Below are 7,767 nucleotides of genomic sequence, written 5' to 3'. Positions count from 1 at the left end.
TGGTCTGTTTTCAGTTAAACGTGTCTGTAAACTCATGTAAAAATGTCGAAAAATGATTAAATACCTTTAAGGTAGGAAAATTATGTACAAATACCTTTGAAAATTGGATGAGATCTTTTGTATCGGTTTAAATACTTTTGGGGTCGGGGTCAGTAAATAAATAAAAGGGCAATTTTAACGTAATGAAGATAAGATAATGGACTAGGTTTTTGAACTGAAGTTAACATTAATATTCCATTAGGATTCATGGACAAGTGATCTAAGGATGAGTTGCACCATCTTATTTCACCTTGAACAAAAGTAAAAAATCTGTCAAACTCCATACAAAATTACCGGTTATTGTTAAAGTTATCTACGGTCAAAGTGGACGCTCAGTCAAAGTGGTGAAACTCAGCCTAAAAGTAATGTAGCTTTTTGTAGAGAACTAAACATACCTACTGTAAAACTAGCATAGCAATAGCTAGCATAGCAATAGCAACATATTTAGCTAGTTATCACTATTGTGTATGTTAGTCACGATAATAACTTGCAATGTTAGCCTCCACATAATGTTATCTGTTGAGTAAATAGCTGATAATAAACCATGTTTTGTTTTATATACTTGTTTCCCCACTCTATGTAGAACAACAAAGTTTACTAAGTCTGCAGGTAGGTCTAGGTATGTTGAGTTTAGCTATACTTAATATTTAGTTACTTCAGTAATGAATGCTTTCATATAGAGTTCGTTCGTTCGTTTCAGCCGAAAGACGTCCACTGCTGGACAAAGGCCTCCCCCAAGGATTTCCACAAAGAGCGGTCCTCCGCCGCTCGCATCCAGGCGCCTCCCGCGACCTTCACCAGAATTCAGAAATGAGGAGATCCGTAGGAGAACCAGAGTGACCGACACAGATATAGATATCTGTGGTGACCGACATAGCCCGCAGAATCGCTAAAATCAAGTGGCAGTGGGCAGGGCACATAGCTCATAGAGCTGACGGCCGCTGGGGCAGGAAAGTTCTTGAGTGGCGACCACGAGCCGGAAGACGTAGCGTGGGCAGGCCTCCCACTAGGTGGACCGACGATCTGGTGAAGGTCATATAGAGTAATGAAAGTTAATTGTTTAGTTAGACTATTAAATCTTCATCATCAGCTTATTTATTAAAACATTGCAGGAATACGAATCTCTACATTTTACTAAAATCAAATAAGGGATTTGGAATTCCTGTCTCAAACTACTATACCATAGTAATGACTAGGATAGATCTACATTAAGATCGATTGCAGCTGCGGTAGTTCGTATATAGGACAAACAAAGCAGTCAATAGCTGAAAGAGTCAAAGAACACATAGCGGCTGTAAAGAATCGACAGACTAAGCATTTATTAATTTCGGACGTTAATCACTCGTTAGTAAAAATTCTCTCAACTGATCGGCATTACCATGCTATGTTGATGCTTGAAGCCATTGAAATTAAAAAGTAAGTACAAGAATTTCAATCGGGAAGATGGATTTAACCATGGTGGATGGTGATAACATGGCATTAATTTCGCCTTTTATATAGTTTTTTTTTGTGGGTGCAATAAACATTTTATAAAATAAATAACGAAGTGCAAATCGCGTTTTAGGCCGTCTCAAAGAAACTCGGACACTGGCTCTGTAGTTTGTCGGACTGACTGTACCACGGACGAAAATATTGTGCAAATGCGGGTGGGTGAAGAAAATTCTCTGCGCCGAAGCAGACGACGCCGCATCTCTTCAGTCTGCCCGCGACCGTGACTCGTGCAACCGAGTCGAAACGTCGGGAAGGTAAATATCTTTTTACCTTTTTAAAAGTGTTTGTGTGTTGCCAAATCCCATAGTTGTGAGAATTTAATGACGAGAAGATATGGCACAACTTCGAAGTCAAACTGTCCTAGCTATTTAACGTAGTTATCTTTACTTATTAACAGTTAAACTTTCCTCTAGACTTTTACTCATGAACCAATTCCAGCACCACAATTTCGGCGGTACGCAGGATTAATGGTAATTGTTTTTTTTTTTTTTTTAACCTTTCATGCTTTGACTGTAAGCATATTGTTGATTTCCTCAGTATAGATCGTGCCATCCACGAAGACGCGCCCCACCAATTTTTGGACGAGGGAAGCGCGGGGTGCGGGGAGTTTAAGGCCGGGTAGCAGAGAAAATGGCGAAAATGAGGTTTTCATTTTTCATTTTTGAGGTACTAAACAGTAAAATTAAAGGCTAAGATTTTTTTTGGGCATAGTTGAGGATATTTTCTAGGGCTATTAACGGATGGAAACACGATTTGATGAAGTTGACTCGATAGAATAAATTCCCAAAGTTACCTCTATTCGTTTTCTATTTATGGTTTTATTTTTAAAATAAGCGACTTGAGATTCTGAATCTTTTACTAAACTAAAGTTCAGAAATAACTTGAGGGCTTTTAACGGATGAAATTTTTACATTGCGTCTTATTTAGTTACTATGTTAAAAAATGTGGAAAAAATCGTCCATGACGGCTTGGACAATCTCAATCAGTCGCGCGGTGGCGCTTACGGAGGACGGACGCGTGTCAGTTTTTTGGCCGTGACAGTTCGCGATTTGTCAATATTTTTGACAATGATGACTTTGATGAGTCACAGTATAATAATATCAGTGTTACTGGCGAAAGCTAAAATTTTTGATAATTAAGAATTATGAATTTTGTCTACCAATTGAAATTTAAATCGTTGGCATCCTTTTAAACTAAGACTTTACTCATGCATGATACATAGTACATTCCTCAAATATGAGACAAAACCAATGAGTTAAAATTACATTTTAATAGTACCTACATAAAATCGTCTTACACTCTTTAGAAGAGCACACTGACACAAATAAATAATAAAAAATTAGGTCAAATATAGGAGCAGCTGCACGTCACTGAAAGACGATTCTGTTTACTCGGCATCTGGGCTGGAGAACATGAATCCTTGCTTACAGATGCAGATGTAAATAGAGTTATAACTGGACAAAATTTACATGAAATGTTTAACAGAAATCAGTTAAAAGACACATACATGGAATACCAATAAGGTTGCGGAGGGAAAGCTACCTATTATAAACTAGCGGCCGCCCGCGACTTCGTTCGCGTGGACCTCGTTTTACCCCCGTTAGATATGATGTTTTACCTCGTTTTACCCATGTTGATAGATGGCGTTTCACGGCTTCCCCCGAATGAATATTTACGAACGTCATACCGTAGTTTGTCCAGTGCTGTAGATTTTAACCAATGACGATAGATGGCGCTTTTTAGACACGTCTTATTTATTTATTGAAATTTATTTGCCACATATCGTCATAATGTTAATCTGAGTTATAAACAATAATACTGTAAAGTTTCAACAAAATCCGTTCAGTGGTTTTTGCGTGAAAGAGTAACAAACATCCAGACATCATGACATCCAGACATCCAAACTTTCGCCTTTATAATATTAGTAGGATATTTCACAATCCAAACTAATATTTACTATTTAGCATTTACTTACAGTAAATATTAGTTTGGATTGTGAAATATTTAACCTTCGGAAGGCAACAGGGGTGACCAGTCACCCCAGTAGGTCAAAAAAGTCTTCATACGTTTAGTTGCAGTTGTTGTGTCTTTCTGTCGTTTGGTCTATTCTCTAATTGGAGGGAGAGCTATCAGTTGCATGCGTCAACATATCGCGTTAGGTTCATGTTTTTGATATTTTGACACTGCTGGGGTGACTCATCACCCCTGTTGCCTTTTACGTATACTTTATTTTTTCGTGTTGCTAAAGTAAATGGTTGGTTTTGGAGTAAAAATGGCTTTGTTTTCGGATTATCAAATCGAAAAATACTTTCATGGACTTGCTGATGTCAATTCCTATGATAAACGCTGCTCAGATGATAATAAGATTTCTAAAATTGAAGACGATAATCTCAGTTCAGTCGGAGGAGGAATACTTTATTTCCAATAGCGAAAATTGTTACGACGATGACGTTCTACTAGCACAATTCAAACAGAATGTGCTACTATGTAAGAACAGACATGTTTGGTCTTCTTGGTTTCATCACCTTGGAGTTAAACACCTCGACGAAATATAGTAACTCTTGCGAGAGATGCGAGAATTATAGAGCAATTACACATGGCATTCTAAATATGAACTAGGGACCTCCTGAGGGTGCACCGTCAGCAAAGTTATAGAAGCAGGCAAGGTGAGTGCTGTGTCAAAGAAAACTGAACAAAAAAGTTATGACATCTCGTATAAAATGTCAACTACCCTCATGCCCTGAAAATCGAAAAGATATTTGCTTTAACTGTGCTTTATGTTAAAAATTAATTTATTAAAAATATATAAACTGTTAAATGAAAGCATTTTAAGTTTTATAACGAAACAAAGTAATAGATCTAATCATTAATAAGTTTGATTTTTCATTACAAAGCTATTTTATTTCAAATTATATTTGTGGGGTGACTGGTCACCCCTGTTGCCTTTCACGTATACAAAAAAAGTGTTGCCTGCCGAAGGTTAAAATAAAAAAAAAGAATAAAACAAAATAGGGTTTCAAATTACCTATCTATATCTAATATTATAAAGAGGTAAAGTTTGTGTGTTTGTATATTTGTTAAATTGTAAGGGGTAATCTCGGGATCTACTGAACCGATTTAAAAAAATCTTTCACCAATAGAAAGCCACATTATATCTGAGTGTAATAGGTTATATAAAAACCGAAAAATTCAACGCGGGCGAAGCGGCGGGCGGAAAGCTAGTTTATTTATAATTATGTAAGAGCATAATTATTAAAGTCGAAGTCAAACATTCTTTATTTGTGTGGACCTATATTAACGAGAGATTACAAGGCGTCAAATATTTCAAGAAAAAAATTAAAAAATAAATATTTCTGATTTCTGATTTCTGATTTCTGAAACTATTATAAAGCTAAATTTTGCTCTCATGGAGCCTTTACCTACTCTGACAAATTAAGACTTAGAGAAGAAACTAATAATAAAACTATTTAACTGTCCTGCAATGAAAAGCTTGATCGGGAACAACACCTCAAGTTATTTCAGAATAATTTGATTTCATTAAAAGACTCCAAATATCAAATCGCTTAGGTATCTAAAGTCAAACGATTCTGAAATGTCAAGTGGCATAAAGTTGGGACTAATGAATAACCCATTAAGATAGTAGCGCCCTCCTGTCAATGACATACCTGGAACGATAGAGTATTGGACAACTAATAAAAATGCTTTGTCCTAAATGACTGACGGATATCGTACAGACCTGAAAGTTGGAAGGTGTGTTCTTTGTATGACGTAGGCATCTCATAAGAAAAGATTTTCCGAAATGGGGTCATGAAATGAAGGGGGTGAAAAAAAGGGGCAAAGTTTGTATGGGACAAAGTGATTCCTTGGTTCAATCTACTTGAAATTTAGCTTAATAATTAATAATATAACCTTAATATAATTCATGAAAGACGTGTGGAACGGGTAGAAAGTAATTTTGGCAGTCATTTTCTTCGAAGTTGATATCAATACTACTTAGTGCTTTTGATTTAATTACTTTTTATTTTTACAAGTGTTTGAAAACTCCATGTCAGATTGTGTTCAATGTCAAGTGAAATCTCAAATTGAAATGTCTCAATCTCAATGAGGAAACTCTGTATTTATTCCTAGAATTCCCCTAACACCGTCAAATTACCCTTTCGAATTCAAGACAGTGCAGTTTCCCATCAGTCTGCTTCGTAATGACTATAAACAAAGCTCAAAGTCAAACTCTAGGGACCTCTGCTTAAACTCCCATGAGTGCACAGAGGTACGCAGGTAACCGCGTGTGATGCTCATAGTAATTTTCGATACAGAACCCCGTACATACGTCATACATATTATAGAAAGAAAACACCCAGACCAATACAAACAAATATGTTTCTGCAATTTTAGTATAATATTTTTATTTATTAATAAACAAAGAGACTGAACAAAATTGATGCGTGTACTGATTAATGTTATTAACCGCATGCAAAGCTTCGTGAATTGCAACAACTATAATTTATTTTCCAAGCTCTAAATAATCGCTACTAAGAGTAACTTATCATAAAATGTTTTTCCAATCGCTCAAGCTCCCAAGGGCCTACCGATAGGTCGGGTGACGTAATTTTCAAATTCTTTAAGCCGGCGCAGAACTTCCAGAAGGTCGGGCGACGCCACGGCTACCGTGTTTACTTCTGCAGTTATATTTTATATTTATTCGATTCTAGAATATATTCCCAAAAAGTCTGAAAGGTGTTTTAATTTGTATCACTTGGATATGATTTGTATTAGAAAGTGTTATGAGTGTGACGCTTGAAGGGAAGGAAGTCAACCTAACCTAACCAACTGCGTATTTCTATACTGTGTAGCTGGAAATTGTGGCGGGAGCTCTTTGGCGCGCTGTCTTCGGCGAAAAATTGCGCGCGCAGATTTTGACAGCGCGAAATACCTACTTTAGCAGAAATACCAAGCCTTAATCCGAGCGTCATTATTGTAGTGTGCGTGTGTACTTACTCATGGATATTTTAGCGTGTACCGATAACACTCAATGATTCAAACATTAGCGGAAGAATGGTGGGGCGCGTCTACGTGGATGGCACTATCTATATCAGGTTGGTAGCATTGACAACACAAACCATAGACAATTATGACGTGACAGTAGCCTTGCTACGTGACTGCAGTCAACGTCCGATGCAATCGGATCACGTCGTTAAGCACAGGAACAGTTCTTGTCAGTCGTGATTATGATTTAGTAGTAAAACAATCGGCAGTTTAGCTAATGCTCCTGATTGCCGTCACGACGGTGAGTTAGAGCGCATTACTTGTAGTAGAGGGTAGTTATGTTGCGTCTTTCCATTCTATACATAGCCAGAACGCAAGGGTGTGAAACTAATCGAGTATAGTTTGGATGTGACTTTTTTTACTAAGCTCCTCCAAACTATACACGACCAGTACGCATACGCTGCGTACTGCTCGCGTATACTTTGTAGTGACTTAGGTCAATTATCTTACTCCAAAATATACATCGTCAGTACGCATACGGACTAATCATGTATGTATTGTAATAAGTTCGCGATTACAATGTATACACGAGTACTTAGTTGCATGCTCGTCATTTTGACTTATTTACCTCTCTTTCTATTACATATTAATTCATAACTGCGTGTCTACTTTAAACATTGAATCAATTTCGACACGTGCCATTGTTTTGATAAAGAGCTTTTTGGTGTTTCATATTCTGCCATAGAAAAGATATCCCACCAAAAACATTCTGTAAAAAACTAGCCAAGTCTCGATGGAGCTGCTTGTTTATCTCTAAAAAGTAATGAAATCTAGACAAAGTCGTGCCAAGTCTATGGTTCCTTACTGCGATTTCTTTATTATTATAGTTAATGTTGTGTGACTTGGCCGTTGAAGGGTGACAAAACCAGGTGCTCCATGACACAATTGCACCAATCAGTCGCCTGAACCGCTACCCACTGACGATGGAAAATTGCCACTTGGAAAACGTTGATTCAACAATAACCAGTCAATTGTAGGTTCAGTAAAGCTGCGTATTTATAATGTATGATTATCTTAATAAAGATTGTTCAACGGCCAAGTCACACAACATTAACTATAATAATAAAGAAATCGCAGTAAGGAACCATAGACTTGGCACGACTTTGTCTAGATTTCATTACTTTTTAGAGATAAACAAGCAGCTCCATCGAGACTTGGCTAGTTTTTTACAGAATGTTTTTGGTGGGATTTCAC

This window comes from Ostrinia nubilalis, chromosome 18, assembly GCF_963855985.1.
Source record: "Ostrinia nubilalis chromosome 18, ilOstNubi1.1, whole genome shotgun sequence".
In the NCBI taxonomy this organism is placed as follows: Eukaryota; Metazoa; Arthropoda; class Insecta; order Lepidoptera; family Crambidae; genus Ostrinia; species Ostrinia nubilalis.
This window is presented reverse-complemented; position numbering follows the sequence as displayed.